This window comes from Orcinus orca, chromosome 16 (genome assembly GCF_937001465.1).
Source record: "Orcinus orca chromosome 16, mOrcOrc1.1, whole genome shotgun sequence".
Taxonomy (NCBI): Eukaryota; Metazoa; Chordata; class Mammalia; order Artiodactyla; family Delphinidae; genus Orcinus; species Orcinus orca.
The window spans coordinates 87,809,069-87,835,743 of record NC_064574.1 but is presented as its reverse complement, the minus strand read 5'-3'; the positions used below and the strand labels follow the sequence as shown (position 1 = coordinate 87,835,743).

At 61.2% G+C, this 26,675-nt stretch overlaps 1 protein-coding gene across 1 annotated transcript in view; it reads left to right on the top strand.

Annotated features, from left to right (window-relative positions):
* Positions 1-7,389: 7,389 nt before the first annotated feature.
* SUN1 (Sad1 and UNC84 domain containing 1) overlaps positions 7,390-26,675 on the top strand; it is a 283,061-nt gene continuing 263,775 nt past the window's right edge. Inside the window, exon 1 of the mRNA XM_049698727.1 lies at positions 7,390-7,394. The gene's annotated coding sequence lies outside the window, so the exon portion shown is untranslated. The remainder of the gene's footprint in view (positions 7,395-26,675) is intronic.

The following is a 26,675-nucleotide window of genomic DNA, read 5'->3' as shown; positions in this document are numbered from 1 at the left end:
CTCCTTCTCCTCCTGGGTGTGCGAGCCGCGTCTCCAGAGGCTCTCTGCTCCCTTCGCTTCACAACAGCCAGCAATTATTGAGCACCGACTGTGAGCTGGTCAGGTGCGGGGGGAACTAGAAAGATGGGGGGGTGCCTGAGGGGAGTGGGGCCACATTCATCCTCCTGGGTGGGGTCACTCCCCCCAAGCCCCGGGATCAGGAGGGGCTCCTGGCCTGATTCTCTGTGTGATTGGAGCCCAGAGGGTCTCAGTGGTCCTCAGCGCACAGGGCACGGTCGGGATGGGGTCAGATGAGCAGTATGTCTGGGGTGACTGTGGGCAAGTTGCTCAGACTCTGTGGACCTCAGCTTCCCCACCTGTGAACTGGGGCTGCCGGTCGTGGTCGCATCACAGTTCGAGGACCAGATGGGAAGCTGCCAGATGCCCACAGAATCGCGGGTACCTGGTCCGAGCCATGCTCGGTGGCCAGGCTCTGTTGACTCAGGAAACCTGGCCGCATAAGTGCTGAGACACAAGCCTCCTGCCCGCCGCCCACCCCCCGCAATGGCCCTGGTGAGAAAATGGCTGATCAAACACTTTCTGTGACAAAGGTGATCTGGAGCCATTTCAATACTTTTAACCATGCGGGCGAAAGCTCCAGCTTGTGCAGTTGGGACCACCCAGGCGCCGCGGAGAAGGCGGCAGGGCAGGGACCGGGGGAATTAGCAGGAATTCTGGAATGTCGCACTTTCTTCCTCCTGATGGGGGCCCACGTTGCCTGGGGGCTTGGCCGGCACTGTTCAGTGGGGTCTGGCCCCACTTCACAGATGAGAAAACCAAGGCACAGAGACGTCACCCCACTTGTCCTCCATCACACAGCAGTGGCAGCAGCCTGCTGTATCCCCCGGGGCTGAGTCAGGGCTGAGTCAGGGAGGTGGGCCCTGTGGAAGGGGGACTCAGTGAACCATTGGAGGGGGGAGTAAAGATCCCCAGGAAGTGTGGTTGGGGGTCACATAAGGTCACCAGACAGCTGCTGGAGTTGAACTGTATCCCCCAAAAGAGATCTCTTGGGAGTCCTAACCCCCAGTTCCTCAGAAGGTGACCTTGCCTGGAGACAGGGCCTTTACAGAGGTCATCAGGTTAAGCTGGGGTCACTGGGGTGGGTCCTAATCCAGTGTGACTGGAGTGCTTATAAAAAGGGGGGATTTGGACACAGGGAGAGCACCGCATGGAGCTTGGGGTGCTGCAGCCATAGGCCCTGGGCCCCCTCCTGCCCCCAGGAGCCTCCCAGAGCCATCTGACGGGGGCACAAACCCTGTACAGACAGGAAACACAGGCTCGTGGACCAGGAAGCGGGCACGCTGGGGCTCAGCCAGGCCTTCGAGCCCCACCTGGAGAATCACACCCACCCCGTGACATGGTTTCTACATCCCAGGGCTCTGACTGGCAAGGCACCTCTGAAAACAGTGTCCCAAGGGCTTGCACGTGCATCCATGGCCAGTGAAGGTCCGGGATCAGTAAGCCTGTTCAGCTTCCCCTCGGGGGCCTTCTCACCCCCACGCCCGGGCCTCAGTTCTTCCGTCAGTAAGTCAAGCCTGTAGACTGTCCTGCTGGACCCTGTGATCCACCCCTACCGCTGAGGGGCTCGTCGAAAGCTCGTTGAATCGCCCAAGCTGGGCCCAGCACAGGCACACCTGTGCACTCTGAGGTGCAGGAGAGACGAAGAAAGGACACGGTGAGTCTGAGAGCTCCTAGCACAGACCCTGGCGTGCAGAAGGCGCCAATCAATGCCAATGAGCCCTTGAAGGAAGAGGGCCTCTGAGCCCAGCACGTAACTGCCCATGGAAGACAAATTGTCAAAAGCAGAGCCCCTGAGGCCGGCACGGGGCGTGCACACGGGCGCAGAATAGAGGAGGTGAGTGCCCTGGGGAGACGCGGCCCCAGCAGGCACGCAGCCAGGCGCCGGCGGGGCAGGGAGCTCGAGCTGCTTGTGTCGTGGTGAATGTCCACGTCGTTGGACCCAGTGTACACTTTTCTGCCTGTTTTCTATTTGTTTCATGTTTTTTTTTGCTCTTCTGGTTTTTACTTCCTCTTTCCTGCTTCTTTTGTGTAAATTAAATATCTTAGAGCAGCAGTTCTCCAGATGAGAACTGGGGACCCCAGGAGCAAGTGACACCCTTTCACAGGTCCGTGGGGTCAAAGTGTCCCACGCACAGAGTGACACGGAGCGCTGTTTCAGTTTGGACTCTCTGCTCTGAATCCCCAGTGCAATTTTCCAGAGGCTACAGGGGCATAGAATTGAACACAAGAGCAGGTAGCAGAAACTAGCAGCTTTCTTTTACGCCCAAACATTAAGGAGATCTGCAACAATGTAAAATAATGCTATTTATCTCCCGACTCTTTTTAAGAATATAGCTATTTTTTCTTAAAAATGTCTTTTATGTTAACACGTAATGGGTCTACTGTGGTCCATCATTATTTTACTGCGCGTTGGGCACTTGGGTTTTATCTGACGTGGGAGATGGGGGACCTCAGAGATGAGGAAGTAGCAGGCAGCCCCCTCCCCAGTCTTCACGTGACCTTGGCGTCCTCTCTGCCCCCGGCCACTCTTGTCTTGGCAGGGGAGGTCCTCGCTGGCTCCTCCGCCCAGCCCAGCCCAGGAGGCCGTGGGCAGCAGCGACACAGGAGACGCAGGAGGTTTTGCTGGAATCCTGTCCCAGTTGGCCCGGGGCGACTCTGGTTTGTCCAGGGAGCCCTTGGCTTTTCCGCCTGGAACCCTGCCCCTCTGCAGCTAGCATCCAGGCCCGGGGGGAGACCAAGAATGAGCGGTAGGGCTGCCCGCCAGGCACGTGGCCCGGGAGGGGCCAGGAAGCTGAACTCCACAGCAGCAGCTCTGCAGCCCGGGGCCCAGGGGCTCCCTCCAGCTGCTCGTTTCCTTTCTGCGGGTGGCTGGGGAGTCCCTGCCACCGCTGCTCCCTGACAAGCCTGGGTGTCCGGGTCCTGCAACCAAAGCACGTCCCCAGCCAGAGCGGGCACAGCCCTCCCACTGCTCTTTCTCCCCGCCATCCAGGGCAGCTCCTGGCCCTTCCCGTCTGACCGCTCCGTCAGAGGCCAGAGACCGGAGGGACAACCCCGTAGAGCATCCCAGGAGCCTCCCTCCGGAGGGCCAGGGAGTCCTCTTCGATGAGTCTGGCAACACCAGCCTTGGCAAATGCCCAAGTACCCGCCGGCCCCGTGACCCGGCCTGGTGGGCCCAAAGAGATGTCCTCCCGGCCCTGGGGGCCACTGTCCATCCCTCGCCGCAGATGTGTCTGTGTCCTGCCGGGGGCCAGTGGTGGGGGACCACCATCTCAGCAGCTATTTCTGAGGGCAGGCTGGGCTCCCGCACCTCAAAAACTAACATTTCCCTGGTGTTTGTCCCCAAGTCTCTGCCTCAAAGGGCTCCCTGCCATCACTGTAACCCCAAGACAGAGAAACCCTGAAAACAAAACTTGCAGGTGGCCCGGAAAGTGTCAGGTGGGGGTAGTGTAGGGTGAGGTCCGCACGCATTTCACTGTCTTCCCCTGGGTCAGCCAGCTGGGCCTGCAGTCAGCTCCACTGCCCACTGGAGTTTGTTTGGCTGGAACTTTCTCTCATCCTTTCCCTCCAACTGGGAAATGTCCTCCTAGCCCAACAGGCAGGACTGCCCTCCCCAACTCCTTCCCCAGGACCTGGTGTGTCCACCTGTTACTTCCCCTGTGGACCAGCCAGCACCACCTGCAAAGGAGGGGGCAAGATGGGGGGGTCCACAGGAAAAGACACAAACTCCAGCCACATGAGGACACATGTGGCTGGTGGGACCGTGGCCAGGGGAGGGGCAGCCCTCCCTCCTGGTGGGTCTTTGCTTTGCTTTTCACCAACAGTTCTCCAACTTTGTGGCCTCAGAACCCCTTTAAGTCTTAAAAACTTTTGAGAACCCCTAACAGCTCTTGTTTCGTTCTTTTCTGCGATGGAAATTTAAATTGAGAACTGCTTTCACGTTCATTTATTTGTAAATAACAATAATAAGCCCATTTACCTGGTAACATAACTTCTGAACCAGCACTGATTTCCCCAAAAAGAAAAAACACACAGCTAGGAGTGGGGCCTCTGCCGTCTGGCTAGACGGGAAACGGCACCGTCCTCCCTACACTGCTGTCCTGCCATCACTCGGCAAGTGGCCCTGGAGAGCCCACACTCCTGAGGGGACAGGAGAGGGGAGGCAACAGCGTCTCAGCGCCATGATGCCTAGGAGAACCCCGGGGCGCCCGCAGGGGTCCCCGGAGCCCACTTTGAGAACTGTGCCTCGGCCTCCTCCCAGCCTCAGCTCCGCCTTGCTCATCCTGTCTGTCCTCAACCTCTCCCTGGAGCCTCATATTTCACAATTGTTCTGCTCTCATTCCTTCTGCTGACGGCACATTCCTTCCATATTTCCTTTTCCAAATTCCTAAAGGAAAGAGAGAATCCATTTGGCCTGCTCTCCTTTTTGAGCTGGAGCCCTGGCTCCCGGGCCCTGGGGTGCTCGGGCTGAGTTCTGATGGGACAACGGGGGCCCCACCTGAGGCCCCACCCTCCGAGCCAGGGGGGGTCGGCAGGGCCTGGGGGGTCAGCTTTCCAGCCCCTCCTGGGCAGAGCAGGGTGCTCTTCGGTCCCACAGCTGAGTTTCTAACGGTGATGCCTGCAGGACCCGGGCCACCTCTCAGCCCAGAGCTGCCCCTCCTCACAGCACCTGTCCCGGCCGAGGAAGGGGCCCTGGGGACACAGAGGAGGCAGGGCCGCCCAATGGGCAGAGGAGCAGAGCTGGCAGGCTGCAGGGAAGCCTCTGAGCCCCGCTCCCCAGCCGCAGAGCGAGACAGCACCGCCTCCCCAGAGGGCAGTGCCGCCTCCCCAGAGGGCAGTGCCGCCCAGAGCTGACGGACGGGTTCTGTGTCTGCACGGTCCTATCCCCAGGCCGCCAGCCACGCACGGCCACTGAGCCCTGGAAGCATGGCTGGTGCCCCTGGGGACCAAGTGTTCACGGCACTCGATTTAATTGATTCAGGTTGGAGTAGTCACTTATGGCTCACGGCTGTCACTCTGGGAAGGGCCGCCGTGGCCCGTCTGAGAGGTCACGCAGGTGAGGTGCTGGGCGGGAACACGCCTGCGGGAGCTGCCACAGGGGCAGGCCGGCAGGTGTGACTCAGGCTATGGGCCCAGGACTCCTGCGTGACACTGACCCCCAGGGGACGGCTCCCTTCTGATTGCGACACCCCACCCCCAGCCACCTTGGAGCATGGCTCCTGGGGCCCCGAAGGTGCCCATCTGCGGAGGAGCAGGTGTCGGAGATCTGGGACCCAGGCACATGGGCTCAAGGGAAGCTCCCTGGGGAAACTGAGGCTCGGAGAGTCCACGACCACAGAGGGACTTGGGGGCAGGGGAACATTCACAGTTATTCCTGTATAGCACCAACTGCCAACAAGCCTGATGTAAACTCTGCTCAGCAAACCCCCCTTGAGGTCATCCTCCAGCCCACCCCACCTCGACGGGTCAGGGCCGGCCCCGGGGGGCTTCCGGGAGAGCTGGGCTCTGGGGCAGCAGCCGACCCCTGCCCCCTCGCTCCGCTGCCCATGACTCAGCGTCCCCTGGCTCGACCCTCCCTGGGGAGGCGGTCGCCTGCTTTCTTCCAGGCCTGGCTCAGTCCACAGACCCCTTTCAACGTGTGCCCAGCTCTTGGGCAACGAGGGCTCATTCAGCACCGCCCAGCCCCACCAGTGTCCCTGCACTGGGAGGGCAGGTGAGGGGCGGGGCCCAGGAGAACATTTTGTCTACGGCGTAAGTCATGCTTCCCTCGAAGGGCAAGAAGAGGCCGAGCCCAGAAAGGAAACGGGCACAGCGCATGTGAAGAGATGGCCAACCTCACTCTCCACCCGGATGTTCAAATCCAACCTGCGGACGGGCCGAGCGCTGAGGGCTCCCTGAACGCCCCGGCCTCGGTTCCTGTGGAGTGGGAGCTCGTGCAGCCCCTCGGGTGGCGGCCCAGGCGCTGGTGGGCAGAGGGCTGGCGGGGGCGCAGTGTGGACAGCAGAACACGGGCAGAGGGCAGGGGAGTGAGCAGGTTGCAGACATACACGACACCACACACCAGTTTATGGAAAAAAGTGTGTGTGTGAGCGCGGGTGAGCGTGTGCGCACACTTACTTCCCTGGGCTCCGACCCCACCACAGACCCAGGTGGGCCCCTGGAAAGTGGCCGGAGGGGCTGAACTTCATGCCCTTCTGAGTCCCTGGGCTTTCTCGTGGATGGGCTTCCCGACCGTCTCCAGGGGAAGCCCCGCGGGGCGTGTGGTCGGAGGCCTGGCTGCAGAGCTGTTGGCAGAGCGCGGTGCCAGTGCCCTGTGGGCCTCAGTTTCCTCATTTGTGAACTGGGAGCTGTAGCGCTCCCTTGCTTGGTCCTCACCACCAGGGACTGGCGGGTGGGGTCCTGGTCCAGGGCATGGGGCCATGGGGTCCAGCCTAGGCGGCTGGGCCACTAGCCTTCATGTCCAGATGTTCCCAGCCCCGGCCAAGCTGCTGTCCACACGGGGCAGGGCCAGCTGCTCCCCAGCCCGTCCTGCACACACCGCAAGCACTGTGCACAGGTCTCAGGGCAGGTCACCAGGCAGCAGGCCGCCCTTTCAGAAAGACAGGGTCCCAGCCTGGGGTCAACGTGGGAGCTGGGGAAGAGGCCCCAGCATTGCCTTCTGGTCAGTCAGGTGAGGGGAGGACAGGAACCATCCTTCAGCAACAGCCCAGAGAGGCACTCCCCGTGGAGCACCCCTCCCCAGGGAGCACCCTTCCCCCAGGGAACACCTCCTCCCCCAGGGAGCACCCCTCCCCGGAGAGCACCCTTCCCCCAGGAGCACCCCTCCCGGGGAGCACCCCTCCCCCAGGGAGCACCCTTCCCCCAGGAAGCACCCCTCCCCGGGGAGCACCCCTCCCCCAGGGAGCACCCTTCCCTCAGGAGCACCCCTCCCCGGGGAGCACCCTTCCCCCAGGGAGCACCCTTCCCCCAGGAAGCACCTCTCCCCGGGGAGCACCCCTACCCCAGGGAGCACCCCTCCCCAGGGATCACCTCCTCCCCCAGGGAGCACCCCTCCCCCAGGAGCACCCCTCCCCAGGGAGCACCCTCAGGGATAAGCTCGGGTGCCACAGGGACACCAGAGCAAGTGTCCGCTGGTCGGCAGCAGGGCCGGGTGGGTGGGACGGGGTTGGGTGGGGAGCTCACTGGCTCAGCTTTGTCGAAAACCCAGCTCCTCGTGTAGCTCCCGTGGGGTCCCTGGACTTAGAAGCGGGTGTCTGTGGCCTCCCCAAACAGGCACAGGGCTTCTGGGTCCCCCGTGGCCCTCGTGCCTCTTCCAGGTTCAGGTGGGGCGGCGCCTGCAGCCACCCGGGGACAGTCAAAAAGGGGTGCGGTGATGTCAGACCAGGCTGGCTGTGGGCCTGAGCTCTGGTGGGGGGACGCCTGAGGGACATATGTCCCGGACACCTGCACCCCCGGGCCGAGCTTTCTCCCCTGAGGGCCAGCGGGGCTTCCAGGCAAGTGCACAGGCCCGCGGGACGGACAGGCCTCCCGAACCCAGCACTGTGGCCCTGGCTGCGCAAGGGGTGGGTGGCTGTCTCCCGGGGGTGAGCAGAGCAGCCTGCGGGAGTCTCGAGGCTCCAAGTCTCAGTGTCCACCTGCCTATGTTCCCACCTGCCAGCAGAGAATGGGCAGAGGAGAGGGGGTCCCATCCCCGCAGCCACCCGCCTGCCAGGTGGGACGAGGACGGCACCTGAGGGGGCCCCCTGTGCTGCAGCCCCGGACGCGGGCGGCAGTGGAGACAGGAGGCCCCAGGAGGCTCAAGGGAGTCTGGCAGTCAGCACTGGACTGGACACGCCCTCCAAGGACTCTCGGGGAACTTGCTCCCAGGGGGCCGGTTCCTGTCTGGGGTTTGTCCTACATGCTCAGGGGAGCGGACTGGCTGGAGGGTGGCCCCTGAAGGCAGGGTCATCCTGCCCCCTTGGCCCTGGAAAACACAGGAAGAAACCGGATGGTCCCACCAGTTGCAGCCGGCTTCTAACAGTCTGGAGTTTGGCCACCTTCCTCCACACCTGGGTTGCCGAGGAAAGGTCCTCGCTGGGTCTGCTAAGGAGGAGACAAACTGTAGAGGGCGGCGACCTGCCTTGCAAATGGCATTTGCTGCAAAGCAGGGCGAGCGACAGCAGAGCCAAGGCCACTCAGACACCCCTGAGCCCTTTGGTGAGTGACTGGACCTTCAGCGGCCATGCCTCAACTGACCGGACTTACAAGCATCACAGACCCAGGAGTGCAGCCTTCCACAGGGGGCAGAGGCCACAGGAAGAGGAAGGCCGCCCCATTCTGGGCCTGGAACTGACAAAGTGTCTGGAATGTGCCCCACCCCCCAGGTAATGCCAGAGCCTCCAACGGCTCCCCTGGTGCCCAGTGGCCTGATCCCACCCACCCCGACCGAAGCACATCCTGCCCAGACTGTCCTGTCCCACATCAAGCTCACGTGCACAGGCTGGACACTTACTCTGTGCTAGGCCGGTATCGCAGGAGTCACAGGAGACCCTGGACCTCGATCACACTCGGGGCTTTTCAGCATTTTCTTGTGAAGCCCTTTATTCACTGTCCAGATTTCAGTTAACACAGGCTGCATTTTTCTCACCACAAACCTGTCCACCTATCTACCTGCTACCTGTCCATTGGTCCATCATTTTTTCCTGGACGCATTTAGGTTGCAGATATTATTAGACTTCAATCCAAACACTGCCACATACACATCTCCAACTAGAGTTCCAGATCCATCTGTTTTAGGTCAAATTTACTCACAGTGGAATTCACAAGTCCTACAGGTACCAGTACGTAAGTTCTGACAAATGCCCACACCTGTGTAGTCCAGACCCCACCAGGAACTTTGTCCTCACCCTGGACTTGCACTGTCAATGTTTAAATTTAAGTTACTTAAAATTAAATGAGGGGCTGCCCTGGTGGCACAGTGGTTAAGAATCCGCTTGCCAATGCAGGGGACACAGGTTCGAGCCCTCGTCGGGGAAGATCCCACATGCCGCAGAGCAACGAAGCCCATGCGCCACGACTACTGAGCCCGTGCATCACAACTACTGAAGCCCACGCACCTAGAGCCCATGCTCCGCAACAAGAGACGCCACTGCAATGAGAAGACCGCACACCGCAATTAAGAGTAGCCCCAGCTCGCCGCAACTAAAGAAAGCCTGCACACAGCAACGAAGACCCAAAGCAGCCAAAAAACCTTTTTTTAATTAAATTAAATTAAGTTTAAAAGTCAGTCGCACTGACCACATTCCAAGAGCTCTGATGCGGCCAGTGGCTGCCTCAGTGGATAGCACACCCTTGCCCTAGAAAATCCCTTCATCCATTTTGCCTAAAGCCTTTTTAAAGGCTCCCAGTGGGGAGCCCTGAGCACTGTGCCAGCTGCCCTCCTGCCTCTGTGGGGCCAGAGCAGGACTGGAGCCCAGTGTCCTGCCCTGACCAGGGGCTCGGAGGCTGCACCCTCCCAGACACTACAAGCCAGCCAGGGCCTGCGTCTCCGCGGGCCACGTGGGCGCCAGGCTGCGCGCTCATCCCTGACGGTGGCAGGGGCGCGTGTTGGATGTGATGCAGGTCTCGCGGCCATTCCCAGCACCGTTATGCATTTTTGATGGGAGGCAAATTGTTCTCTGAGCATCAGTCTTCCATCAGGGCCCGATCCTGACACAGCAGCCACGGGACTTTGAAGTATTCCAGCCCAGTATTAATAAATCATAGGGCGCACTTCGAGGACACCACTAACGGTCAGAAGACTGGGCTCCAGAGCTGCCCTCGCGCAGAAGTGAGGCTGTGCCAGGAAGGAGAGGAGGGACCCTGCCCTCCACTCCCTTCCGTGCAGATGTGCTGTGTGGCCTCTGCCGAGGTGCCTGAATTCTCTGAGTCTCGGTGTCCTTCCGGATCGGGGAGAGGCTCCCATGGCCCTTGGGGGTGAAGTCTAAACCCTCAACGTTGCCCCCCGTGCGCCACTTCCCCAGCCTGGACTCCAGGCAGACCCCCAGGCTGGGGCTCCTGGGGGGTGACGCAGGTGTGACTTCCACTGGAACCCCTTTGGACAAAGAATGCCGAGACGCCCCCGTGCTCTACGTCCAAACACTGGAAGTTACACACCAGGATGAACGACTGCGCAGTAAATAACACTGGTCCATCCTCCCACCGGACAAATCCCTACGTGGCCTGGATGTCATATTCCAGTTCTGGACTCCCTGACGCAACGTGGCCTAAAGCTTTCCCTTCCCAAGACACCCCCTCCTGCTTGGTCCCTCATCATGTGTGGACGTGTGAACCCAGGCTGGACACCACACTCCCAGTGACCACACCCAGCTGCGCCCCGACAAAGAGCCACCCTTGGCCACCCCTTAGTCCCAGCAGCCTGGCCGCTCAGGAGGGGACCGGCGAGGAGGAAAGTCACTCGGCCATTTGGGCAGGGAATGCCAGGGTCTTGGACCCAGGACATGGGCCAGAGCAGCCCATGGGTGTCAGGCATGTCCCTGAGGCCTGAGGGAAGAGCTGGGCTCCGTGACTTGGCCCGGGCACTGGACTCGGACCATTCCCATGACCACTGGGTCCGGCTGCCCCGACACAGGAACAGCCTCTCCAGGCTGGCTGCACTCATGGGGAGTCAGGTGGGGAGAGCTTTGTAGAAACCGCCAACATCTCGACATCTAGGAAAGGGCTGGGCTCATCTTCACGCTCTGGCCCTCCGGGTGCCCCATCCTCTGCTTCCTGAGTCCCCTCACCTCTGACAAAGAGGTCAGCAGACTCCTGGCCAGAGGGAGGGTGCTGGGCTGGCCAGGGCCTCGGGTGGGAGAGGCCGTGTGGCCACATGGAAGCTTCTTGCCTCCGACGGGTGAGCTGAGAGAGCCACAGAGTCGGGGGGTGGGGAGGTCTCAAACAAAGGGACCAGCGGGCTGGACAGCACTGGCCCTCTCCCGACGGCTCCCACACACGTCTCTGGCCCCACGTCTGAGTACCGTGTGGCCTCCGAGGGAGGCTGGCGCCCGCACCCTCAGACTGGGCAGCCTGGCCCAGTCCCGTGGTCCTCAGGAAGAAAGGCTTGGGCCGGAGATGGCAGAGAGCTGCAGAATTGGACAGGGACACAGGCTCCCTGAGCCGCTGTGGGTGGAGACAGGGAAGGGCAGCTGGAGCCAGCCGTGGCGGTGGGGGCCTGGGACCCGGGGACCTCAGGGCTGGCGGCCAGCAGTCAGTGGACTCGAGAGCCAGGGAGGGGACTGAGGACGGGGCAGCCAGGGGAGCACACACTGGGGAGCTGGGGGAGCGCCCACTTTAGAACCAAGGGCCAGCGGGCACGGCAAGCGGGCTGCTGGTGGCCAGGAAGCCAGGGGCTAGGGCCACAAGGCCTGGAGAGTCGCAGTCCAAGGGCCTGGGGGGCAGCGGGGCCGGCGCCGGACAGCATGGCCCTTGTCAGGCAGTGTGTGCAGGGTGGGTGTCAGCTTAGGCCATCGAGGCTGCAAAGTCAGACGAGCCGCCTCCGGCTGAGCGGACCTGAGCTCCAACCCCCACGCTGCTGTGTGACCTCAGGCAAGTCATTTCACCTCTCTGAGCCTCATAAGGAAGTGGAGGGTGTGTGGGAAAGTGTGTATCCGCCCCGCCCAGGCCAGCCCAGCAGGGCCCCTTCCTTGCCCACTCTCTGCAGGGCCCGGGCTCGGAGGGCGGTGGGTCAGGTTGGCCTGTCCCGAGATGCAGCCTGGAGTTCTCGTGGTCTTGGGAGCAAACACCCGGCAGCCCCTGTCATTCTAGATGACTGCATAAAACCCGCTAAGAAAAGTCAGGACGGCGCCGCCTGACCCCCACACCCCTCCCTGACTGCTTGGCCCCGGGGTGGGGGAAGGCTGGCTGTGGGAGGGGCCTGGGACACATCCCAGGGATGGCTTGGCGGCCTCCATGGGGGTGAGCGGCACCTGCCAGGGACAGATCTTGCCCACGGCCAAGGCGCAGGTGGGGCCTGGCTCGCAGAACCAGCCCCTCACCAGGCCAGAGGCAGCAGCCCCCTTCCTGGGAGTTGCCCGGCGGATGACCGCGCGGGGGCGGGGAGGGGGGCACTCCCACAGGGCTCAGGTTGTCGGGCCACATACTTTCCCAACAATAGCCGCTGCGGGCAGCACAGGCCAGCACAGGCCAGACAGGGCGGGCAGCCGGGCCCTGCACGGCGGGGCCTGCGGAGGCCCCCGGACGCTGGGACCACCCAGGCCTGCCCTCTCCCCACCCAGGGGAAGGGGACAGAGGTGCAGCATGTTCACCCCACAGATCTTCCCGGAGCCTCTGCACCAGGCCAGGAGTGTGGCGAAGGAGAGGGACAACCGACAGATGGACAGACGGACGGACGGGCAGATGGATGGAGTCATGCAGACAGGCTCTGTCCACTCCAACTATAGAACGGGACAGCCGTCCCGCCTGCACTTAGCACCTCCGTGACCCCACAGCTCAGCCCCGGGCACATGGCTGCACCTTGGCAGCCGGGGCCCTCCCCGGTGCAGGAACCCGAGTCCCTCAGGGAGCCCCCGCCCAGGGTCCTGTTGCTGGTGCGGGAGGGCCCCACACCCCAGAAGCCCCAGTTCCCACTGTCTCTTCATTTAAGTGGATCTCTGCCCCGACCCCCTCTTCTCCCAAACACACTCTCTCATTCTGTGGATGAGAGGTCAGCTTTCTGAATGGAAAATCGGATGTCAGGTTTTGCTGGGAGGCACCTGGTGGAGAGGTGAACGGGCCCGGCTTTGGGACCCAAGAAAACTGTCAGGCCTCCCCTGCCACTGGCCAGAGATGCCACCGGGTCAGCTGCTCTCCTGTGGAGACTGTGAGAATTCAAAGCAGTGAGTCCCGTTGGGCCAGGGGTCTGACTCAATAAAAGTCACCTGTCACTGCTGGGCTGTGATTATCATCCGACCCGTGCCTGGGCTGGACACCCCCTGCTGCCCCTGGAGAGAGAGGGGGCAGCCTCGGGCCACGCGGTAGGTCCTGGGTCTCCACGGCCAGGACTGGGGCCTGGATGCACCTTCCGGAAGAAAGCCCGGGGCCGAGACGTGCTCAGGGGAGGGGGGAGCATGTCACCAGCCGAGTCAGGAAAACAAGCTCCAGACAGAGGCCCGGCTGGGCCGCCCCAAAGCGGGAAGCGGGGAGGGGGGACCCCGGTGCGGCAGCTGCAGGGCCGGGAGGCTCACAGAGGCCCTGCTGCCTGGGGAGCTGATATGAGGCTCAGCTCCTGATCTCCTGTGACACGTGATTGTGTAACCTGCACTTTTCTGTTCACATAGTCATTTTCACCTCCCTCCCTGTCAAACAGAAGACAGGTTTTCACCTTAAGTGGCAGCTGATGAGCCACCGAGATCGAAGGAGAGGCTGCGTTAATGAAAGTGATTCACAAAGAGGCTGGACGGACAGATGTGTGGGGACAGTGAACAAGGAGGCTGCCCGGGTTCTCGGAGACGCAGGCGGGCAGGCACGCGCGGGCTCGTCCCAGGACGCCCGCTCGCTCCTCCCTGATCTCCTGGGTCCAAGGCACAGCGCTCGCCGCCGGCCTCTGCAGACTCTCCCCAAGGCCCAGCTGGCGTTGGCTTCCAGATGGAGCACGGCCGCGAGGCTCACCCCCTCCCTGCACGTGGCTTTCGCTCCGTTGCTTAGGCCCCTTCCCTGGGGTCCCAGCTATGCACCCAAACTTCACGTGGCTGTTCCTGAGTGGGACGCGCCTTCAGGGTGACGGCGTGCACGAACGGAAGGAAGGCATGGCCTCGGCGTGCACGAACAGAAGGAAGGCATGGCCTCGGGGTCGGACGGGCTCCATCCTGGCAGCTCTGCGTTTTGCAGCTGTGCTGCCTTTACACGGAGAGCTGAACCTCTCCGAAGCTCTGCTTTCTCACCTGTGAAAGGGGGATTGAACCTCCGTTCAGGACCTGTGTGACTCCCCGAGAGAATTCAGCGAGCGTGGCTACAGATGGCGCTTGGAGGAGCAGCACGCCCTGCACCGGGCTCAGAGGCAGCTACTCAGAGGCGCTCACTGCCCTAGACCAGCCCCTCGCTTCTCGCCCCCTACCGGGGGGGTTCTGCTCCTGTGAGCATGTCCTGCGTCTGGGATCCCAGGGGGCGTTGGGACGGGATGGCTTGATGGGTGGCCCAGCTGTAAACCTTGAACAGTGAGGTGGCCCGGCTTCCCCTCCTGCAAAGTGGACCCAGTTACCTCGAGACCGCGGGAGGCTAACGGGGCAGAGTTTGTACAGCACTCTGCGGATCTGCTGAAAGGGGCCGGCGGGGGGATGAGGGGCCGCCCCTGGAGGACAGGGGTGGCCGTCATGGGTGCACCCACACGCTCCCTGCTCTGCACTGCGCGCACACTCAGACCCCAGCGCCGGGGCCGCCGGGCCCAGACAGGGAGACCTCCCACCTCCCACCTGCTCCCAGCTCAGCTGCCCCCGGGGCCCAGGAAGGGCCACGGCCCCTGGGGCAGCGCACAGCTGTATAGCGAGTGCTGCCCCAGCAGCCAGTAGGTGGCTGTGCTGGAGGCGTCTGGGTCCGAACCCCCCTTAACCTCCCTGAGGTGGGCAACTTAACCCACCTCACTCGTCAGCCCAGAGCCCACCAGCCGGGGGGCTGTCTCTGCAGGAATCCAGTGCTAGCCTCCCTCTTGTGCCTCCAGGGCCTGCTTTATCCCAGACCACACCTGAGAGCAGAAAGGAAGCTGCCCCTCCCAGCCCCCGTGGCCCCAGTGGATGGGACAGGACGAGGGGCCAGACCCCCCCAACCCCAGCCTCCAGGCCTCGGAGCAGCTGCCTGGCCCAGGGGCTTCCCGGGGGAGCGTCCACACACTGCCGGCCCCAGGGGCCCCAGCCTGGCAGTCTCTGCCCTCTGGCCAGGCCCTCCTCTCACACCCTGAGACCCAGAGCAGAGAGACCAGGATGCGAGGATTCTCATGGGGGGGTGGGGGTGGCAAGAGCAGTGCTGGGTCCCAGTTTGGGGAGCGAAACAGGAAAACACACAGAGGATTTCAGAGTCTCGGTGCCGGCAAAGCAGGATTCCTCTTGAACACGTTTGGCGCAGGTTACACGCCGAGATGACAGCGCTTTGCATTGTTGGGTTAAATACACGATCAAAGTTAAGTTTCACCTGTTTGTTTTTATGTCTTTTAATGCAGACACTAGCAAATTTGGAATTATCGATACACACATGGCTCTCATTCTGTGGCTACTGCACAGCTCTGACCTAGAAAAGCCACCCCATTTTAAGGTCAGGACATGAAGACTAAAAAAGAAAGCCACCTAGTGCTGAAGGAAAGAATGAGTGAACGAGCAAGTGAATGAATGAGTGAGCCCCCTTGGGGAGAAACACATTCAGGAAGCAGGTGCCCTGCAGGGCAGGCCACAAGTGCCCAAGCGCAGGGGTGACCTCTTCTTACTTGGGGGTTTTGATTTCAACTGCAAGATGGGCAGAAAGGCTGTACTGAACCAGCCAGGCCCGTTTCCCAGAGAGCCAGCTCCCCTCTCGGGCTGGAGACTCAGGGGGGCAGCCTGGGCCACCAGCACGCCCTGTGGTGCCCAGAGAGGCTTTTCCTTCAGGAGGACCTGCAGTGAAGTCAGAGGCACACGGCCACTTTCAGAAATAACCGCAGAAATGCGGGATTCAGCAGAGAGCCCGCCTGCCCGGACGCTGCCCCTAGAACTCCCCTCCCCAGGCCCAGGGGCCGTGCCCAGCTTCTCCCGTGGCCTGAGGAGTGGACTCACTCCCTCCCGGCAGTAGCCCAGGCCCCCGGCCCATCCATCAGTGTCGGACTCCAAGACGGGCTCTGCTCTAAAGGACATGCCGCTTCCGCCACGCACACGGTGAGGACAGAGGAGCCAGGTGGGCCTGCGCTGGCAAGGGGAGCCCAGCCTCCTGCTGGGGGGCATACGGCCCGAGAAAGGGGGCTCTTCTCTCTGCACAGCTCCAGCTGGACGGGAGCCCTGAAGGGACGGGCGTCTGAGGCACAGCCTCTGGGCAGAGCTGGCCATGGGCTCCTGCAAAAGGGTCCGGCTGGCAGCCCATCTCCTGAGTTCCCACAAAGGCCGGACTGACCAGGGGCCATGGGGTAGGCGCTGCCCCAGGCTGGCGGGCATTGCATGGCCCCGCCGGGGAGTCCAGGGACCTCTGCCGCCCTCCTAGGGCCCAGCATGCACTCAGCCATCAGGGTAGGGGCCGCTCTGAGCCTGCCTGTCTTCAGGGCCGCACGCCAGGTGTGGAGGAGCCTGCAGAGGTCACTCAGTACCATGTCCTCATCTTGTGCGGGGGAACTGAAGCCCGGAAAGAAAACAGGACTTGTTTGAGGTCACACAGAAGCCAGGGGTCCAGGCAGGCCCAGGATGCTGGTTCAGGACTCTCCTTGCTCCCCTTTCCATGTCCTATTCCCAGGCAGTAAAGTGAGAGGCGGGCCGGGTCACCGTGGCATTTGGAGAGGGTACCAGTCTGCTAGGGCTGTCAGAACACAACACCCCAGACAGGGCAGCGCAAAGAGCAGAACTGCACTTTCTCACAGTCCTGGAGGCCCGACGACATCCAAGACGGAGGTGGCCCCTGGCTGCTTTCCGGCGAGAGCTCTCCCTCGCCAACAGCTGCCTCCTCCTGTGCACCCACACGGAAGGACAGAGCTCTGGTGCCTCTGCCCCTTCCTATAGGGGCACCAGGCCTACCGGGTCAGGGCCCACACCATGACCTCATGTAACCTAATTACTCCCTAGAGGCTGCCTCTCCGAATGCAGTCACGTTGGGGGTTCGGGCTTCAACCTGTGGCTCTCAGGGGGACATTCAGTCCATAGCAGAGTCACATGCTGTGATGGAACTAGTCCGTGAAAAGTGCCAGACGTCCAGCGTGCAGCACATGGCCGGGGCGGGGGCGGGGGCAGGGGCCTGGCTCGCCCTTGGGAGCCGCTGGTCTGCGTTGCTGACAGCACCTGAGCAGCAGAATGTGTGGCTGGGCGCCACCCCCAGGGTGTGGGGCTGCTCCGTCTGCATCAGGGGAGGAGCAGGTTGGCACTCAGGCCCCCGTGCCCGCCCCACCCCCTCATCCACTCAGCGTCTGCAGTGAGGCCGAATCTGCCCGTCCTCAAGAGGGCGTGAGGCACAGAACAGGCCCCTGGTTTGCCCAAGTTCACTGACGCGCTGTGAGGGAGGTTCTGATTTGCACCTGGGACTTTCTGAGCCCAGGTCCAGACCGCTCCCTCCCAGCCTCACGGCCCCCAGCCCAGCTGCCCGCCACAGTGTGGCGGACGGGCTCTTCAGATCCAGCCAGCAGGCGGGAGGCCCCTGGCCGCCCACGTTAGCCATTCCTGGCCTGACACTTGAGCCACAGACTCAGTTATCCTTTATCCACTAAGTAATCCCAGTGGAGGCCAGAAAGAAGCCGAGACTTGCCTCGGGCCGGGGCCAGGCGGCCGGGAGATGAGAGGTCACGCTAGGATGGCCGCCCAGCCGTCCGGCGTCCTGAGCCAGCTTCTGAATGAGATCAGAGTTGGAGAGACTCCGGGCGTCTCGGCCAGGCACTCGGCCACCACCAGCCCCTAGGGCAGGTCCTTATTGAGAAACGCACAGAGGGGGACAGACCACTTGGGTTCAGACCCACAGCTGTGCCCTTTCCCGCCCCTCAGCACCTGTTTCTGGCTGCAGAATGGAGGCTCTCTTTCAGGAGTTTGGATGAGCTCATCACTGGGTGAGGCGCACACAGCAGGTGCTCAATAAACGTGGCTCCTGGCTTGGTGCCTCCAGAGGCCTCTCGGTGAGTGCCGGTGCTCAGAAGCTACTGTCAGAAACTCTGAGACCCTCACCAGCCCTCGGCCCCCAGCCCCCAGCTGTACAGAGCCCCCAGAAGGGAGGCTTGTGGGCGTGGGGACCCTTTACTGCCCTCGTGCCCCTAGAAGACTCCTAGTGAGCATGAGACCAAGAAGGGAGCCGGTGACAGCCATTGGTTCCTTTCCGTGATCCCTGGGGATGCCCTCCTGTAGGGACCTCCCACAGCCACTCAGTCACATTCCAGAGGGAGCCCCGGGAGCAAAGGAGTTTGCAGAGCCCATGGCATTTCTGACTTCTATTTTCCCCATGACTTAAAGCCCTGGAATGTCAGCTCTATGAGGGCAGTGCTGCGTCCTGTCATGGCTTCATGGCCTCACCTAGGGCCCTGCCTGGCCCTGAGAAGTTATGGTAGCTATTGGATGGATGGGTAGGTGGATGAAGGAGTTGATGGACACATGGATGTGTGGATGGTCACATAGATGTGTGGATAGATGGATGGATGGATGGACACATGGATGGGTGGATGGATGGATGGACACATGGATGGGTGGATGGGTGGATGGGTGGGTGGAGGTGAACAGCCTGGCAGCCAACAACAATAAAAAAGTTTGGCCTCTGCTGATGGGCTGAGCTAAGGAAGCCAAACAAACGAAGGTTACATGCGTTGTGACTTCATTTACATAAAACCATAAAAATGCCGGACAACCTGAAGTGACAGGGAGCGCAGTGGGGTACCAGGGAGGCGCCGGGGGAGGGTTACCAAGGGCACGAGGAAACTTTGGTGTGATGGGCAGGTTCATTATCTTGATTTTAGTGATGGGCATCCCTCAGTGATGGTGTATACTTATGTCAGGATTGATCAAATTATACGTTCCAAATACATGTAGATTGAGTAATGTCGGTTTTACGTCAATAAAGCTGTCTACAAAAAGAAAGAAAAACGTGGTATCGGGATAGTAGGATATTCATAAGAAAAAGATTAAATTAGATTCTTCCCTTGTCCTTTATACCAGAAGTAAACTAAAAATGGGTCAGAGATATAAATGTAAAATAAAACAAAATGAAACCATAATGAGGGAAATCTTCATGGTGGCAGCTCAGTTCTGGGTCTTGATGTGCCGGTGTTTCCACAAATCTGCACACATGACGAAATTCCACAGATCTGCTGCCACTCTGATCCAGAGCCAATGTTCTCGTTTTGACCAGTCAGATAAAGTTCATCCATCAGAGGAAATGGTCGATGGGACCCTCTGCTGTCTTTGCCACTTCCTGTGAGTCCATCACTGTTTCAAAATTTAAAGTCTTTGAAGTAAATAAACAAACAACCCATAAAGCCCTGAAAGAAAACATGGATGGGCTTTTCCATAACTTCTTTGTTTAAAAAACTTTTGTTTTGCAGAAAAATTAGAAATTAACTAGATAAAAGACAAACTGAGAAAACATCTTCAAACTATATCATAGGCCAAAGGTTACTAGCTCTGATATTTAAACAGCTTTTACAAATAAAGAAAAAGGCAAACACTATAGAAAAATGGGCTAAAGAAATGAATAGATAACAGGAAAGGTAATCATATGAAAATATGCTCAAAAGATAGCAGGCAGGAAAATTTAAAACTGAAGTAGATTTGTCATTGGAAGTGTGAATATTAGAGAAAAATGAATTTGGGGGGTATTCGAATCAATTAGAAAGCTTTCAAGTATGGTTCAGGCAACCCAGCTAAGTGAATCTACTTTTCAACTGTACATTTTATGGAAATAAGTACAGATAAAGTATTTCCAGTGAGAATGCAGTGTGCGAGTCAAGACGTGCTGTCAATGCAAAATACACACCAGGTTCCACAGACTCTGTATCAGAGGGAAAGAGCTCACTGATAAACTGCTTATCGATTACGTGTTGAAATGACCGTAGTTTTTGTCTGTTTTTTTGCGGTACGCGGGCCTCTCACAGCTGTGGCCTCTCCCGTTGCGGAGCACAGGCTCCGGACGCACAGGCTCAGCGGCCATGGCTCACGGGCCCAGCCGCTCCGCGGCATGTGGGATCTTCCCAGACCAGGGCACGAACTCGCGTCCCCTGCATCGGCAGGCGGACTCTCAACCACTGTGCCACCAGGAAAGACCCAAAATGACAGTATTTTGTTGATCCAGACCAGTCAATCGTCTGTGGTCCAGGCGCAATCAGCCTGAGGAGCAGACTTGTCTCCCAAGCTTGGGGAGTAGGCCCCCTGCTCCCAGACTCTTCTGCTGAATTTAAATGTAGGGTTGGACCCCAACTGCCCCTGCCCCTTTGCGTGACCACAGAGGATTGTCCTGAGGACAAGGTCTACCCCTGTGAGGACGGCTGGGCAGAGGGACAGCCTGGGTCTGGGATGAGACGTCAAGCTGCCGACCGCGCAGACCCGCCCCGTCTCTACTCCTCTTGCCTTCATCGCGCTCTTCCTTGTTTTGTGTCAGACAGCTGGGTTTCGGTATCTGCAGCCAAAGAATCCTCTGACCCCCTGGCAGGGTTAGGGTGCACCTGCCGGGTGCCCTCCCGCAAGGCCCACCAGGGAGCCGGAGCCCAGGCCACATGACTTCCCGCCAAGTGTCAACAGGAACCACGACTGCCTCTCTCCCCCACCCCAACTCGCCGCCAGCGCTCGCCGAGTGCCAGCTGCCAGCCTAGCCCCGGGCTGCAGGCGAGCTGCATGTTAATAGGAATTTTCTGTGCCATGACCCCAAAGGGACTGAATAGAATTTCAAAGCGAGGTGGGGAGAGAGGTTTCCCCCAGTGCCCACCCCAGAGCAGCCACTCCAGATGCTTGCGGAATGAACGAGTGAGCAAATGAATGAGTGAATGCATGAATAAGTGAATGAGTGAGTGAGTGTGTGCACCTGGCCTTGTGGGGTGCTCTGAGCCTGGGGACCTCCCAGTGCTGGGGGTACCCCCTGCCCAGTTCAGGAGGGTCCTGAGAGGGTCTCTGCTTCTCTTCCTCTTGCCCGTCTCTGTCCACGCCCACCCCACGCCCACCCACCCACCCCCGCCGACATGGGAAGGAAGCTGGGGACACTCCACCTCTCTTCAACTCCCAGCTGCGCTCTGCCGCTCCTACTGGGTGAATGGGGCCCCTGGAGCTGGTGCTTTGTTCTGCCCCTGGGGGAGGTGGCCGGGGTCTCAGGGGCTGCCGGGCAGGGGCTCCTCGAAGCTTGTCAGAGGCCGAATGAGAGCTTGGGTTACTCGGGCTCTGGGGCTGGGATGGGACCTGCTAACCATGGGTGGGTGGGAAAGGAGGACCGCTTAACCCCCTCCCTTCTGGGCTGCAGCAGAGGCCAGCCTCCCTGGGAAAGACAAAGGCGTTTAGTCACTTCCCTGGAAGGTTCACATCCAGCTACCCCGTCCTAAAGAAACAAACAGATGTTTTACCCAGCGTGGGGATTTTTCCAGACGCACACTGTGCACCACGTGGCCGTGTGGCCTCTTGGGAGGGGAGCTCCAAGCCTACGCACAGGTGTCAGGCCTTGGGTCACCTGGCAGGGTGCTAGGGGGTCACACCCTTTGCCCTCACCCCGCCCCACCCAGCAGAGCCCCTGTAATTTGGGAGTGACGTCATCCCCATCTTAGCCAAGTCCGATGAAAAGTCCCCGTTCACAGGAGAAGAGTGAAGTTTGTGGCGATCCCAAAATAGCCCCAAAGAGCTGCCTGCCACCCCAGGAATGCCCGGAAACCACGCCCGGCTGAGGACAGAGGTCACCCAGCTCCCAGGCCTTTGAAGCTCGAAGGGACTTGAAGAAGCTTCCAGAAGACCAGCAGGGTCATGGCTCCTCCAATGCCTGGTCCCCAGGAGTCACGGGAGAAACATCTGCTCAGGGGGTGAAGGAAGGAGGAACCAACGAGGCAGGAAGGGACAGGAAGTGACTCTCCCTGGGGCCTTAGGGGGCTCCTGCCCCGCCAGCACCACCGGGCCTGCTGGCCCTGCCAGCCCCACTGACACTGATGCGGCCCTGTGGCCTCTGGAACATGAGGGGGCAAATCCCGGCCGTCTGGGGTCAGCCCCAGGACACTCGCCAGTCAGCTCCATGGCGCCACTGGGTGAGGCCCAAGCTGAACGCAAGACCCCCAGGGGGAGGGCAGGGCTGCTGCCCCATGGGAGACGAACCGAGTGCAGACCTCAAGGACTTGACCAAGGTCACAGGGCCTGGTGGGGAGGGGCAGGAAGACCCAGCTCTGGCCATGGGCGCGTGGCTGCAGTCTGCAGTCTGCAGCCTGTGAAACGGGGCTGATTCTGAAACTCCGCCCGAAGGGCTGTGAGGCCTGGGTCACCTCCTGGGGTCACAGCCATAGCTGCTGGCCTCTGCCTGCCACCCCATCCTCTCCCTGTTCCTCCCACAGACCTGGCTGGAGCCCCTCGCTGACCGCAGAGGGACCACGCAAAGGAAGCAAAGACCCGGCTCCTCTCTGACCCTCAGGAGGGAGGCCCAGGCGCTGCCAGGTCCCTGTGGACTCAGGGAACAGGGAGGGGCCTCAGAAATGCCTGGACGGTGCCCTGGGCACCATCCTTTCTCTGTGGGCCTGAAGCTGCTGCCCATTTCCTTTCCAAGTGGACTTTTGCTGTGGCTGTGGAACATTCCAGAGAGAGGGGAGCAGGCCCGGCAGGGCAGGGCCCTGCCCACTGCCTGTGGGGAGGCTGCGTTTGGGCCCCGGGGTCTTAGGGGAGGTGGTCCCTGCCAGCCTGGGGGATCACAATGTAGCTCCTCCCCGTGACGCTCAGGGCTCTGGAACAAGCACCCGGTGGGTATACAGGGGCTGGAGGAAATGCCCGAGGGCCCAGGGGTGGCCTGTCCCTCAGAGGAGGTGCCAGGAGGCTGGTCCCACCACGTCCATGAAGATGCACAGGGCGGACAAGCAGTGGACAGCTTCGCGCCCTCGGTGAAGGGCCGTGTGCTGTCGGTGGGCACCGTGTCCTGCTGGAGGACCGGCAGGGGCGGGGACGTCCCTGTCCTCTGGCCTGCACGGGGACCATAGCCGCCACCTAGCCTGTGTCCCACGTCCCTTCGTCGGTGTCCAACCAAAGCCACAGAGAAAGGCCACAGGCACGTGGAAAACGTCGAGGGCCAAGGAAGGACCTGCTTTAATTCCAGCAAACATATATGTGTGTGTCGTGCCCAAAGATAACGTCTATTTATTGAGTGCTTACTGTATACTGCTACATCTCCTAACCCGTCAATGCTCACGTCAGACCCTGGAGGTGGGGTCTACAGTCACCCATTCTCCAGATAGAGACCGAAAACAGAGAGGTCAGCATTGTTCCCAGGTCACGTGACTGGTGAGGAAATGCCAGGATCAGGACTCCGAATCCCCATGTCAGGCCCCATTTATTTAAGTCACACTTTTATTTCAGTGTCAGTGTTGTTTCTCTTGTGAGTTGGTTGTGGAGGCCAGGACCCAGGCCCACATGGGGTCTCCGCATGGTGTCTTGGTTTCCACCATCACGGCAGGTGTTTCTGGGAGGCCTGACAGACACAACTAGAGTAAGACGATGCTTGCCCTGCACCTTCAGCCCCAGAGGCGAGCCGTCCTCAGGCTCTTGGGTGAAGAAGAAAGGTGGGGGGTCGACGTGCCCCCTCCCAATATCCACCCCCAAACCCCGGCCCCCTCGGACAGTGGCCCTGACGTCGCCCTCCGCCCCATCTCCTGAGCCCCTGGTGGCAGATCTTGGGCTCCCAGTGGCCCCGCCACCAACTGGCGAGCGGGATTCTGAGGCAGGTCGGGGAGCCTAGCTGCAACTCATCCCCAGACCCCCAGATCTGAGCTAATCGCTGGGCCACACAGACGCTCAGTGGTGCAGAAGGACGCCTTGGACCTCGGGGACTCAGACCAGGAGCCACTGCAGCTTCCTTCCACCCAAGCCACGGCCAGCCTCTCCTCGCAGCTTCCAGGCCGCAGGGTCCAGGAGAAGCCGCTGCCCTGGGCCGAGCCTCAGAGCCGCACCGGAGGGGCTCGTGGGGCATCGAGGCGCCTGGCATCCCGCCAGCTGGGGCTGCAGGAGGAGGCCATGGGCTGTGCCCTCCACCTGGGGACCCTGGCCAGAGGCTCTGTCGGTCTCAGATTCAGCTCTGGGGCCCTCAGCACCCGCTGAAATGGGAATTCAGAGGTGGAGCCTCCGGGCAGTGTTGGCCCTGCCTTGAGCTCTGGACATGCCTCCTCCTGCCCTGAGCGGGTCCTGAGCCCTGGCCCACCACTGCCCACGATCAACTACCTCTGACGCTGGTTTCCATACCAATAAAGTAGGAATACTATGCATGCTAACTCAGAGCAAAGCTGGCATGAAGTGTCCCGAACGCGCCCTTCCTGAGGTCAGCCGCTCCCTCTTGGACGCGCTGTGCTGGGCTCCAGGGGTCAGAGGCGAGGGCAGCCCCTCTCTGAGCCTCAGTTTCCCTGTCTCTAGGGGGATTTGCATGAGGAAGTGCCAACCCTCCTTCTGGCGTTCCTGGCCCCGGTCTCCACCCCCAGGCCGGCACAGTGGACGTACGGATGGACGGACAGGGCTGGCTTCCTGCTCCAGGGTCTGGGCCGGGCTCCCAGGAAGGGGCCTGTTCCATGGGCTTCCCCCCACACACCCACAGGGCTGCTGGCGGGACACCCCTGGCCGCCCGCCAGCTCCCCGGCATGCCTGTGGGTGACTCCTGGAGCCTGGCCAGACGCTGTCACACGTCCCAGGGGCCCCTCAGCATTCTCCGCCTTTGTTTCCGACGACGGGGTAGTGCAGGGGGGCGGTGCGGAGTCGCTCAGAATCCTGCACAGGATGTCAGGCATCCGGGGGTGGGAGCTGGCAGTGGGCGGGGCATGCTGACACCCCGCTTCCAGGAAGGTGAGGCCATGCGGCGGGGTCCCACCGGAGATGCACAAGACGGCGGGACGTTCGTCACAGGCTCAGGCTCACGTGTGGCGCAGAGGCCGGGGTCAAGGACTGGAGTGAGGGGGGAACAGGACAGTGCCAGCCCTCGGGGGCACATGGGGGGTCCAGGGGCCTCTGCCTGCCTGAGGGGCTGTAGGAGGCTCCCTCCCACTGGCGAGATGAGGTGGGAGAGGCACTCACCAGCGTGGGGTCGGACCCTGCAGCAGGCCATCCGGGCCGCAGGCCTGGCCCCACCAGTCTCCCTGCACACAGCCCTCGGCAGCACCCCCCCCACCCCCCGCCGGGTTAAGAGCGACAGCAACTGTGCCCTATTTATATCGTCAGCCCCACCATCCACAGGCTGCAGTCAGCGGGCCCGGCCAGGGCTTCCACCACGATCAGCTTACATTTAAAATAAATGTTTCCTTAGCTCGTATCCGATCTCCAGTGGCAAATTTCGGGAAGCGGTGAGACAGGTCCAAACTCCGAGCAAGGCCTCCCGGCCAGGCACCAGGGACAGGGGCCTGGCCAGGGCCGTCCCCAGAGGGTGGCCACCTGATGCTGCGTGGCCACTTGGCATCCTGCAGGTCTGCGAGCCTCAGCTCCCCACCTGCCCCTCAAGTGGGGGTCTTCATGGAGCTCTGCCTGCCCTGCAACAGCTCTGGAGGGCCCGGAAGAAACACACATGTACACACGGGGCTTGTGTTCAGGGGTCAAGGGGGTTACACTTAACATCACAAGTCGCAGCTCTTTCCAAAGACGCCCCCCACCTCATTGCTCTGAGGCGGGGGCTCTGAATGGGAGGGATTTTCAGAATCTGGGGAGCACGAAGTGCAGCCCCCTTGTCCATGGTGGCCGCAGCCAGCACTCCTGTCCCTCTGGGACCCAGGCCTCTCCCTCCAGGTGCCACCACATTGCCCTGGAAGGTGGATGAGAGAGGGGACGGGGGAGGTCGGGGGCAGCTGAGATGTGTAGCTCCCTCCCTGGGCCACTCGGACCTGCCCCTTTGGGCAAAGATCCCGGAGATGGGCCAGGAAGACTCAGCCCTGGCCTGGACTCCCAGCAAAGCCCCCAGAAGCCCACAGCCCCCAACGATAAAAGCCTCCTAAGAAGGTTGCTTCTCTCGGTCACCCCCCACCCCCATGAGAAATTCTTCTTTGAAGCCAACTGAGAGCCCCTGGGCTGCTTGGGAGGAAGGGGTGGGGACCTGGTACGCAGCGCAGGGCCGGAGTGGGCATGAAGAGAAGAGGCCTAGCGTGAGAGACGGGGGGCGTCCCGGGGACGAGGGGTCCAAGCTGACGACCCCGGAGGGGCCAGGGCGAGTCCAGCCCAGGAACGTCGGGGCCTGGGGGAGAGAGGAGGGGACCCACCCGCACCCCACCCTTGCTTCCCACACGCCTGACCCACGAGACCCGAGCTGCTTCCACAGCTGCCTCATAACCACTGGCCTCACCAGCCTCCAAGGGCAAGCCAAGCCCCCAGCCACACGCAGCCCCTATGCCCACAACACCCTCAGGAGGGGCAGCAGCTCCCCCAGGAGATGAGGGTCTGGCGGGAGGAGGCTGCTGTGTCCTCCTTTGCGGGGTGCCTGTCTCAGGGCGGGAATGCTAGGCAAAGGAATTGGGGAGGGGGGCCCTCCCAGCCTGGATCACAGTCGCTGGGCCCTTCTCTCCTGTCCTCCTTCTGGGGGGTGTAAGCGCCCGTCCGGTGCTGGGCATAGCCTTCCATCACTGGGACCCCCACGTCCCTCCCGGGTGGGTGTGCCATTCTGCCCACTTGACGGAGGAGAAAACTGAGGCTCCGGGAGCTGAAGTAGAGCCCGTGGGTGGTGGAGCAGACCCAGGCCTGCTGACTTCGGAGGCCGTGTCTGACCACGCCGGGCTGCAGAGAGGATGGTGATTGATGGCGAGAACAGCGGCCACGTTGGTTGAAGGCTGAGTCCACGCAGCCCCCGCA